Source organism: Anolis carolinensis, chromosome 4 (genome assembly GCF_035594765.1).
Source record: "Anolis carolinensis isolate JA03-04 chromosome 4, rAnoCar3.1.pri, whole genome shotgun sequence".
Taxonomy (NCBI): domain Eukaryota; kingdom Metazoa; phylum Chordata; class Lepidosauria; order Squamata; family Dactyloidae; genus Anolis; species Anolis carolinensis.
The window spans coordinates 126,876,459-126,888,645 of record NC_085844.1 but is presented as its reverse complement, the minus strand read 5'-3'; the positions used below and the strand labels follow the sequence as shown (position 1 = coordinate 126,888,645).

General features: G+C 42.1%; 1 protein-coding gene across 3 annotated transcripts in view; it reads left to right on the top strand.

The window, feature by feature from the left end:
- The window catches only part of tnr (tenascin R), a 676,393-nt gene that overhangs the window by 492,490 nt on the left and 171,716 nt on the right, over positions 1 to 12,187 (top strand). For all 3 annotated transcript variants that reach the window (XM_008108947.3, XM_062979422.1, XM_062979423.1), the window contains exon 4: positions 8,929 to 9,011. The gene's annotated coding sequence lies outside the window, so the exon portion shown is untranslated. The remainder of the gene's footprint in view (positions 1 to 8,928; positions 9,012 to 12,187) is intronic.

The following is a 12,187-nucleotide window of genomic DNA, read 5'->3' as shown; positions in this document are numbered from 1 at the left end:
CCAGTCACTTCAAGGATACCGTCCATCCATCTTGCCCTTGGTCGACCTCTCTTCCTTTTTCCTTCCATTTTCCCCAGCATCATGATCTTTTCCAAACTTTCCTGTCTCCTCATGATGTGGCCAAAATACTTCAGCTTCGCCTCTAATATCCTTCCCTCCAGTGAGCATCTGGGCATTATTTCCTGGAGGATGGACTGGTTGGATCTTCTTGCGGTCCAAGGCACTCTCAGGATTTTTCACCAGAGTTCAAAAGCGTCTATCTTCCTTCGCTCAGTCTTCCTTATGGTCCAGCTCTCGCATCCATAGGTTACTATGGGGAATACCATTGCTTTGACTATGTGGACCTTCGTTACATTTTGTAAACAGATACAGCTTAGATTGAGACAGTTCCAAAGAAATTTGCTTCAACACCAGGTTCCAGAATGGCTTTCTTAACATCTACATTATTTCAGTAACTTGGTCACTATTTATAAAAAGCAAGTCAGTTATATCTTCTAGGGACCTCATCCCAGGAAGGAGGGAAAGCGGGAGAAAGTGGAGTCGGGTAGCACCCAATTCCAGAATATTCAGTCTTTTCTCAATTTCCCTGTGCTGCTGCAACATACAACCACCAAACGTGGTCTTATGTCATCTAATGGCTTCCATGGGACTCCATTTCAGCAGTGCAGAGAAACAGAGTGCAAACTGCATGTGATGAATGAAGTCCTATGTATAGAGAATAGTGGGTTGCACCACACTAACTATACTTTCCACAAAAATATTTGTGATTAAACCCTAAACTTTTGTCCAGAAAAGACTCTTAATGAAAGGCACTTTGAAGAAGAGAACTGTGACCCTGTCACACAGGGATATAATTTCCACTTCTTTCCATGTTTCCCACATTAAGACCTGCCCACAGTCCTCATACTGACTAGAAAGCACAAGGCACACTCAGAGCACCTGCTGTATTTGTTGCTTCTGGGCAGTGAGTTCATTGCTACTCTTTCTTTCCAAATCCCCCCTCCGATACTTTTTCCCTGCAAAGGTACAGACATCTATATACATTTACAAAGTCCAAGTACAGTTTGATCTCAATAGTTCATTCTTAGCTATTGCAATATCCCAGCTTTAAAGTGATTGCGGACAAATCCCCGAGATTCTCTTACTGGCAAAGGCAGCAAATACAAGGAAGAGAACTGAAGGCAAGCCAAGACACTAGCACACCCAACTCCAGGCGGGTCTCATTTGCCAGAACAGACTCAGCAAGAACAAAGGGTCTTGAGCATAACAGGACGGTGTGTTTCTGCTGCCTGCAGCCCCCAGTTCACCTCATTAGCACCATGGCAAATAGAGTAGTAGGGGGAGTCCATTATCTGGTGTTTATAAATTACCATAGGACATCATTACCTTGACTGTTGAAGGTTGCCGGATAATTATGTTGATAAGGGGGATGGCGTTTGCCATGCAGTTCCGATCCCCAAAGTATCTTTTTGTCAATTTACTTTGTCTCTTCCATCTAATTTATGTGACTGCTGGCTAATATGTATATTGTCAGTGATTTCTCTGTCCTGTATCTCTTGTTTCTACAGCACATCTATCCTACTGTCCTACTGAATTATCTGTATCCTTGCATTGTTAGGCTGTCTCTCTCTCTTTCTTATCTATCCTTATTTCCATACACACACGTTCACTGTCATTTCCTCAGCTAGTCAATCTCTGTTTGCTCTTCCAAAAATGTGATTCTTCTGTTGCTATTGAACTGGAGAAGCATTTGACTCCAGAGAGAAAAGAGCAGGGGGATATCCATATTCATACAGTCTGTAATCTTCACAATGCATCAGGTTTGCTTTCAAGTGCCTTTCTTTCTTTGTTCAGCTGCCTTGGAGCTACACTTGCCACCTCACATTTCAGAAAGGGACATGAAAAAGGCCAAGGAGGAGGTGGTAACCCTGCCTTATAATGCCTACATGAGAACTGTCCCATAAAAGCAGTGGCAACTCATAGGTCATTAATGAATTCTTGGTACACAGCCCTGCTATTGCTTGGGACCAGCTTAGAAGTGCAGGTTATTTATTTTATTTTATTTTATTTTATTTTATTTTGTTTTATTTTTCGTGTCAGGAGCAACCAGAGTTGCTTCTGGAGTGAGAGAATTGGCCGTCTGCAAGGACGTTGCCCAGGGGACGCCCGGATGTTTTGATGTTTTACCATCCTTGTGGGAGGCTTCTCTCATGTCCCCGCATGGAGCTGGAGCTGATAGAGGGAGCTCAACCGCGCTCTCCCTGGGTGGGATTCGAACCTGGCAGCCTTCAGGTCAGCAACCCAACCTTATTTATTTATTTATTTATTTATTTATTTATTTATTTATTTAAAACATTTATATTCCACCCTTCTCACCCCGAAGGAGACTCAGGGTGGAGCACATCATATATATGGCAAACATTCAATGCCAGAACATAAAATAAACCATAAATATATATAAACACTAAAATCAGTTATCTTCACATTAAAACCATTATTTAAAACCGTCACAAGTCAGCCGCACTGTATCCAGTCAGCAGGGTGAAATGTCCTATTGCTGTCTTTATTGCACTTCCCCAAAGGCCACAGCCAGGTTTTTACCATCTTTCTAAATGACAGGAGGGAGGGAGTTCCATAGCTGAGGGGCAATCACTGAGAAGACCCCGTCTTCTCATCCTCACCAATCGTGCTTGTGAAGGTGGCGGGATCAAGAGCAGGGCCTTGAGCAGGGAGATGCTTTTAGACAGGTAAACTGGGCCGGAGCCATTTAGGGCTTTATAGGCCAAAGCCAGCACTTTGAATTGTGCTCGGTAGCTAACTGGCAACCAATGGAATTGATGCAACATGGAAGTTGTGTGCTCCCTGTACACCACCCCAGTTATTAATCTGGCTGCCTCTTGTTGGACTATGTGAAGCTTCCTAACAGTCTTCAAAGGCAACCCCATGTAGAGCACATTGCAGTAGTCTATCCTAGATGTAATGAGCGGGTAGACCACTGTGGCCAAGTCTGACTTCCCAAGGTACAGGCGCAACTGGCGCACAAGTTTTAAGTGTACAAAAGCCCCCTATCTACCACTGAAACCTGAGGTTCCAGGCTCAGCAATGAGTCCAGGAGGACTCCCAAGCTGTGAACTTATGCCTTCAAAGGGAGTTTGACCCCATCCAGCACAGGCTGTAACCCTACATCTTGTTTGGCCTTACGACTGACTAGGAGGACCTCCGTCTTGTCTGGATTCAACTTCACTGTGTTCGCCCTCATCCAGACCATCACAGCAGCCAGGCACTGGTTCACGACCTGGACAACCTCCTTAGCATCTGGTGAAAAGGACTAGTAGAGTTGGACATCATCTGAGTACAGATGACATAGAACTCCAAAACTCTGGATGATCTCACCCAGTGGCTTCATGTAAGAAGCCTATTTGGGACAGGAGAAAATATTCTCTTGACAGACTAGAGAATGGGCTGAAACTAACAAAATGAAGTTCAACAGGGATAAATGCAAGATACTTCATTTCGGCAAAAAAAATGGAATGCAAAGATACAGAATGGGGGACGCCTGGCTAGACAGAAGTACATGTGAAAAAGATCTTGGAGTCCTTGTGGACAATAAGTTAAACATGAGCCAGCAATGTGATGCGGCTGCTAAGAAAGCCAATGGGATTTTGGCCTGCATCAATAGGAGTATAGCGTCTAGATCCAGGGAAGTCATGCTCCCCCTCTATTCTGCCTTGATCAGACCACACCTGGAATACTGTGTCCAATTCTGGGCACCACAGTTGAAGGGAGATGTTGACAAGCTGGAAAGCGTCCAGAGGAGGGCAACTAAAATGATCAAAGGTCTGGAGAACAAGCCCTATGAGGAGAGGCTTAAAGAACTGGGCATGTTTAGCCTGCAGAAGAGAAGGCTAAGAGGAGACATGATAGCCATGTACAAATACGTGAGGGGAAGTCATAGGGAGGAGGGAGCAAGCTTGTTTGCTGCTGCCCTGCAGACTAGGACGTGGAACAATGGCTTCAAACTACAGGAAAGGAGATTCCACCTGAACATCAGGAAGAACTTCCTCACTGTGAGGGCTGTTCGGCAGTGGAAATCTCTCCCCCAGACTGTGGTGGAGGCTCCTTCTTTGGAGGCTTTTAAACAGAGGCTGAATGGCCATCTGTCGGGGGTGCTTTGAATGCGATTTCCTGCTTCTTGGCAGGGGGTTGGACTGGATGGCCCATGAGGTCTCTTCCAACTCTACTATTCTATGATTCTATGATTCGGATCTAATTCTTCTCAGACTGACAGCTCACCCTGTAGCATTATCCAAAGTGCGAATGCAGTTCTTGATTTGCTTTTGTTTGTTTTTACATACAGGCTCATTAGGCACAAGGAAAGCTGCTTTACGGTATATATAAAAAAGATATTTGGGAGATGATAGGTTAAATTTCATGACACCCAAGAATCCACTTTTATGTTTGTAGGGGATTTATCTTGCAAGGAGAGTCTAGATTCCAGAATGAGTTAATATATTCCAATGAGAGCATGAGCTGATTGTCACTGGTTTTCAAGCAGTGGATTAGGATCCAGGAGCAAGTCATGGCCAGCACCAGTTGGGACCATTATTGTCTTTTTAATTTGGTTTTATTTGGGAGAAATAAGAAAAAAAGGATTTTACAAAAAGAATAAAATTTGCACAAAAGTCAAGGTAGGTAACTCACAACACTTCATGTTCTGGGGCAGCATGCAAATGACACAGCAAATTAATCAGCAAACCAATATGGGTTCAGTGTCTCAGATTGGTATGAAAGGTATAAAAATGCATTTATTGGCTCAGATTAGTAATTACAGGAAAGGAGATTCCACCTCAACATTAGGAAGGACTTACAGAGGAGGGCGACTAAAATAATCAAGGGTCTGGAGAACAAGTCCTATGAGGAGTGGTTTAAAGAGCTGGGCATGTTTAACCTGAAGAAGAAAAAGATGAGAGGAGACATGATGAGGGCTATGTATAAATATGAGAGGGGAAGTCATAGGGAGGAGGAAGCAAGCTTGTTTTCTGCTGCCCTGGAGACTAGGATGTGGAACAATGGCTTCAAACTACAGGAAAGGAGATTCCACCTGAACATTAGGAAGAAATACCTAACTGTGAGAGTTGTTCAACAGTGGAACTCTCTGCCCTGGAGTGTGGTGGAGGCTCCCCTTCTTTGAAGGCTTTTAAGCAGAGGCTGGATGGCCATCTGTCATGGGTGCTTTGAATGCAAATTTTCTGTTTCTTGGCCGGGGGTTGGACTGGATGGCCCACGAGGTCTCTTCCAACTCTATGATTCTATGATTCCTGACCACAAGAGCTCTTTAACAGTGGAAGCCATTGACTCAGAGTATGATGGATGCTCCTTCTTTGGAGGCTTTTAAGCATGGTCTGGATGGCCATCTGTCGGGGGTGCTTTGATTGTGCTGTTCCTGAATGATGAGGGTTGGACTGGATGACCTGTGTGATCTCTTCCAACTCTTTTATTCTAAGTATCTTAGATCAATTGTTTACATACATACACATGCAGGCAGGCAGGCAACTAAGTGACATTATTACCGTCAGCCATTATTACTGTCAGGCATCCCCAAAAACAAGTCCTACTTTCATGTCACAGAAGAACTTCACTTTTGCTATTGTCTGTACCCAGAATTTGAAGACCCATCCCTTGCCACCTATGCTATTCAATCATCTAGCCAAAGGCACTGCCATTTATTTTCCCCTTTGTAGCAGAGATAGAGATGGCAACCACAAATGTCACATCAAAAAGGAGGTATTATTCACCAATTAAAGAGGCAAAGGAAGGCAGCAATTTTAAAGAAAACGTTAAGATAATGACCGAGCTGAAGAAGCACTTAACATGTTTTCAGGTATGTCGTAGGTGTGTTGGAAAAAAATATTCTAGTAAACAGCTGCTTTAACATCAAAGATGGGAGGACAAGAAGCTACTTCATTTCCCATGAGGAATTAAAAGATGGGGCAAGGTACATAGAATAGTTATGAATTATACAGGCAATTTCACATTGTCACTGCTGCAGTGTATGTTCTGATCAGAGCAGAGAAAAGTTATTTTTGGATGATAACTCAAAGAATCTTATAGCATCGTGTCTGGTGGCAGACAGCAATACTAGCAAGAAGGTTGTTGAAGTTGTCCCCCCAAAAAGGAACTCTTTGAAGCTCTGGTTCTGATACTATTCTTTTTTTTTTAATAAAGAGTAACTGTGTCAGACAAGTTGTGGTATGAAACAAATTATTCAAAGAACAAGTTTATATTGTACTTGTAAAATAAAATGCCAACAGACTGCTGCAAAAATGTGTGTGTGTGTGTGAGAGAGAGAATGTTACCACACAAAACACTTAAACGCCTTACCATGAAAGGACGACTCTCATGTTGTAGCAGCTCCTCTGGCTGCCAATCTGCTTCCAGGCTAAATACAAAGTTCTGGTTATTACCTATAAAGCCCTAAACAGTTCGGGACCAGGATATTTGCAGAACCGCATCTCGGTACACAAACAGGCTTGAACTTTGTGAAATGCAGAGGAGGCCCTGCTCTCAGTCCCACCCCCATCACAAGCATGGCTGGTGGGAACAAGAGATGGGGCCTTCTCCATGATCACTCCCCGCCTCTGGAACTCCTTCCCAAAAGAACTAAAAAGTGCATCCTCTCTCCTCACCTTCAAAAAGCTGCTAAAAACCCATCTATGCCCTCTGGCATGTGAAGAAGAGGAAGACTAGCATCCTTGACCTACATAGTCGCCTAGATATGCTAAATCCTGTCTAAATCCTGTCTAAATGCTAAACCTTATCTAGATACTGGAATTGATTTCAGCCTGTTGCTTGTGGCAAATCACCTCAACTCTCTTTAGGTTTTAGTCACTAACTTCTAGTTGTTTTACCTAGTGATGAATTTACATTATGTGTTTGTTTATATGGGATTTTAAGTTTTATCTTTGCTACGAGGGTTGAATGAAAAGTAATGCCTCCACCTTCGTAACTCCTCAACAGATGGTAGTACTGGTATGCGGCAGGTACTGGCTTGTTCAGTAGACTCTCCTCTACAGTTCCATTTGGCGAGAAGCCTTAGCATTGAACAGTTCTGTTGTTAAAGTGCAAAGTATGGAGCCCTGCACAGACGGTCAGTCAATGCAACTTAAGCAACGTGCAATCATTGAATTCTTGACAGCAGATGTTCCCACCTCAACATCTTTAAACTTACTCGCCCAATGACACACAGTGCTCACATCAACACAATCACCGTAAACAGCTTGCATTCTCTGATGAATCTCCTTTGGGGTGACACCTTCTGCTATCAAGAATTCAATGACTGCACGTTGCTTAAGTCTCATTGACTGACCGTCTGCGCAGGGTTCCATACTTCACACTTTAACAACACAAGTTCAATGCTAAGGCTTCCCACCAAATGGAACTGTAGAGGAGAGTCTACTGAACAAGCCAGTACCTGCCGCATACCAGTACTGCCATCTGTTGAGGAGTTACGAAGGTGGAGGCATTACTTTTCATTCAACCTTCGTATTTTGTTTGTTATTAAGTTTTAAATTTAGGTTGTTATATATTGTTTGATGTAATCTGCTTTGTTGTAATTTGTATGTTTCTCCTTGCTGGCATTGAATGTTTGCCATATACAGTAGAGTCTCATTTATCCAAGCTAAACGGGCCGGCAGAAGCTTGGATAAGCAAATATCTTGGATAATAATGAGGGATTAAGGAAAAGCCTATTAAACATCAAATTAGGTTATGATTTTACAAATTAAACACCAAAACATCATGTTATACAACACATTTGATAGAAAAAGTAGTTCAATACGCAGTAATGTTATGTTGTAATTACTGTATTTACGAATTTAGCACCAAAATATCATGATATATTGCAAACATTGACTACAAAAATGCCTTGGATAATTGAGAACCTTGGATAAGCGAGTCTTGGATAAGTGAGACTCTACTGTACATATATATGGCAAACATTCAATGCCATTATACAATTGACAGAGACAGACAATACATAAACAGAGGCAAGGCTTCCCTCTTTCCGGCATCTGGAGGCTTGGATTATCCAGAAGCTTGGATAAGCAAGGCTTGGATAAGTGAGACTTATGTATGTTGGAAGAGGAGATAGGGCACTCTACAAATAAAGTTTTATTAGTATTATTATTATTATTAAGTTCATGGATGTATACAGAAGAGACAGCAAGAACACAGTCCGTACACAATTCCAAACAATGTTCAGCCTTTATAATAAAGGTGAAACAATAAGACTGTATAGTACTCCAAAGCTTAAAACAAACAGATACAGTATTGATTAGTTCAAACTAGAATAGACCTGTTGAAACAATAGTTGGCTGATACATCAACATATAGATAAATTGCATTCATTTAAGAGATCTACTGCGGTTGGGACTGACAATAGGAATTAGAGCAAGGAATATATTAAATAAGGTTCCATGGGCAGAATTGCAAGATATGCAAGGCGCAGTTACTTTAACCCAGGGGAATGTTGTGTTAAACCAGGTTAATCTGGATCAATCCCGTGTAATGTTTAGATGCCATGGGACTGATCGCAAGTCACATCGATCTAAGTGGTCCCCATAGATATGCCCTCAGTCAAGGAGTCATATCCCCAAGTGTGCAAGAGCAGGGCTGTTGATAATGGGATGACATGGAGGTCTCTCATTAATATGGTTGCCATATGTCAAAATCAACTTGAGGGCAATTAAGAACAACAATGTAAGCACCATTACAATATTGTAGAAATGGCATAGAATGTAATAGAATATACATTCCGATCCTGCCCACAATACACATTATGATCCTGCCCACACATTTTCAAGGAGATTTGTTGATTTGTTGATGTATTTATATTTTTATTATTTATATTTCTCTTTTCTCCCTGGGCAGGATCTAAGAAGATCAAAAGAATTGTGTATGTTGATACACGTCTTCATAGTGAACTGCGAAAGCAATAAGCCTGTTTGCAGAACGTAAGTTAAAACTTTCTCTAAGATTTCTTTTGTTGTATGTGTATAGTCCTAGATTAATACGTGTAATATATAAAAAATGTTTCTATCTATACATCTGTTAATGGGTTAGAATTTGTAACTATATCCCATTTAAGTTGTGGTTTTTGTTGTTTTTTTTTGTTATTATACAACTACTGCTTGTGAAGTCAGGGATTATCTGTCCAGGGCATTGAATGCATGTCTTCCCTGGGCATACAACCTCTAGCTTAACAGGTATCAGTTTGTAGTTGCATCTTTTTGCATACTCCATCAGCTCATCCTGAAAGAAATTAGTTAGTGTCAAAAGTACTTTGAGATTCTTTCTTGCCTCCTCCACTCTGTTTTTTTCTCTTTTTATCCTGAAGATGACTAACATGTTGTTGTTGTTGTTGTTGATGTTGATGTATGTATGTATGTATGTATGTATGTATGTATGTATGTATTCCGGGCTGTACGGCCATGTTCCAGAAGTATTCTCTCCTGACGTTTCGCCCACATCTATGGCAGGCATTCTCAGAGGTTGTGAGGGATGGTGCAACTAAGCAAGGAAGGTTAATATATATCTGTGGAGAGTCCAGGGTGTGAGAAGAACTCTTTGTCACAGGGTTGTTGTATGTCTTTTGGGCTGTGTGACCATGTTCCAGAAGTATTCTCTCCTGATGTTTCGCTCACATCTATGGCAAGCATCCTCAGAGGTTGTGAGGTATGGATAAACTAGGAAATGAAAAAATACATATCTGTGGAGAGTCCAGGGTGTGGCAAGAGTCCTTTGTCACTGGGAAGCCAACAGTAATGTTTCTGTTAATCACCCTAATTAGCATTAGAAAGGTTTGTGTCTCTTGCCTGGGGGGATCCTTTGTTCAGTCAATAGGTGTCCTTGGGGCTCCTCTTCCTTCAGAGTGTTGGTTCCCATCTACTGTTTTGATTTTAGAGTTTTTTTTTAATACTGGTAGCCAGATCCCGTTTATCCTCATGGTTTCCTCCCCTCTGTTGAAGTTGTCCACATGCTTGTGGATTTCAGTGGCTTCTCCGTGCAGTCCAACATGATAGTTGTCGGTTGGTGTTCTCAAATAATATACTGTGTCCAGGCTGGTTCATCAAGTGCTCTGCTATGGCTGATTTCTCTGGTTGAATTAGTCTGCAGTGCCTTTCATGTTCTTTGACTCTTGTTTGGGCGCTGCGTTTGGTGGTACCTATGTAGACTTGTCCATAGCTGCATGGTATCCGGTAGACTCCTGCAGAGGAGAGAGGATCCCTCTTGTCTTTCGCTGACCGTAGCATTTGTTGGATTTTCCTTGTGGGTCTGTAGATAGTTTGTAGGTTGTGTTTCTTCATCAGTTTGCCTATGCAGTCAGTGGTTCCCTTGATGTTTGGTAAGAACACCATTCCTCTTTGTCAGTTGGAAGCCAGTGTGAATAATGCAGTTAATCACCTTAATTAGCATTGGAAAGGTTCATCTCCTGCTTGGGGGCATCCTTTGTTCAGAGCAGGAGATAATACTTCTGGAACATGGCCATACAGCCCGGAATACATACAACAACCCTGTGATCCCGGCCATGAAAGCCTTCGACAACACGTTGTTGTTGTTGTTGTTGTTGTTGTTGTTGTTGTTGTTGTTGTTATCACCATCACCATTTATTTATATTATGCTGTTATTGGTGCTTTACAAGAAACAGGATGAGGAAAAACAGTTCCCTGCCATCGGTCTTAAGACACGAAACAAAAGAACATGAGATGGCAATGTGGGCAAGTAATTACGTCCAGCAGATACTGCCTCTTCTCCTCTCCCAATGAGACTAGGGCAGTGGCAGTCTGGATGCACAAAGGGTCCTTCATGGCTAGGCTTCTGGGTTGTTCCTGACTCTCCATTCAGCAGGACAATCCCGATTTCTGATACCTTGTCCTGCTCAATATGGAACCCATTTTTTCATATTCTTCTTCTTCGGATGTTGCTTTGTTAACTTTTGTTAATTTGAATAATAATAATAATAATAATAATAATAATAATAATATACTTTATTTATATTCTGCTCTATCTCCCAGGGGGACTCAGAGCAGATTACGGGTACAGTACATATATATGGCAAACATTCAATGCTATTATACTATTGACAGAGATAGACAATACATAAACATTACATTGTTTTCTGCTGCCCTGCAGACTAGGACACGGAACAATGGCTTCAAACTACAGGAAAGGAGATTCCACCTGAACATCAGGAAGAACTTTCTCACTGTGAGAGCTGTTCGACAGTGGAACTCTCTCCCCGGGGCCGTGGTGGAGGCTCCTTCTTTGGAGGCTTTTAAGCAGAGGCTGGATGGCCATCTGTCGGGGGTGCTTTGAATGCGATTTCCTGCTTCTTAGCAGGGGGTTGGACTGGATGGCCCATGTGGTCTCTTCCAACTCTACTATTCTATGATTCTATGATTCTGAGAGGCAGGCTTACCTCTTTCATTTCCAGCATCTGGAGGCTGTGCTTGACTTGGCCATGGGGAGGTGCTGTTGTTCCATTCTTCCACACCAAGGAGCCTGTTGATCAAACTGTTGTCATGTTTTTCAGTGGCGCCTTTTACCTTCCCACTAGAGCAGTATCTATTTATCTACTCAAATTGCTGTTTTCGACCTGCTAGGTAGGCAAAAGCTAGGCTGACAGCGGGAGCTCACCCCACCTGCGACTTGAACTATTAACCTTCCGGTTGGCAAGATCTTTTATAGCTGGCAGTTAACCCACTATGCTATCCGCAACCCTGATTTGAAAGGCTAGGACTCAATTTTTTCATGATTTCTTTCTCCTTTTACTGTAGACGCTAATGTAGGATGGATTCATTGTGACTTCAGTGTACATGAATGCTCATAACACTAGATGGTTCATTTTGCACTCTGCAGCTATTTAGTTATGTTTCACATTGTTGGTGACACATTGCAGGATAATTATGGTAGACTCCCCCAACATACATCTAAATGAAACAAAGAAATGCCCTTTTCTGTTTATTTCATCACAAGACAGGCTTTGACAAGTAAGTTAATGCAGCATATAAAAGGCAGAGTAGAGCCTTAAGCATTGTGGAGCACTGAACAGGAAGTAGGCAATAATACTTATGGTGTGAAGTGGGGAGTTACATGCATATTCCTATTTTCAGTTGGAAAATGTTGGAAG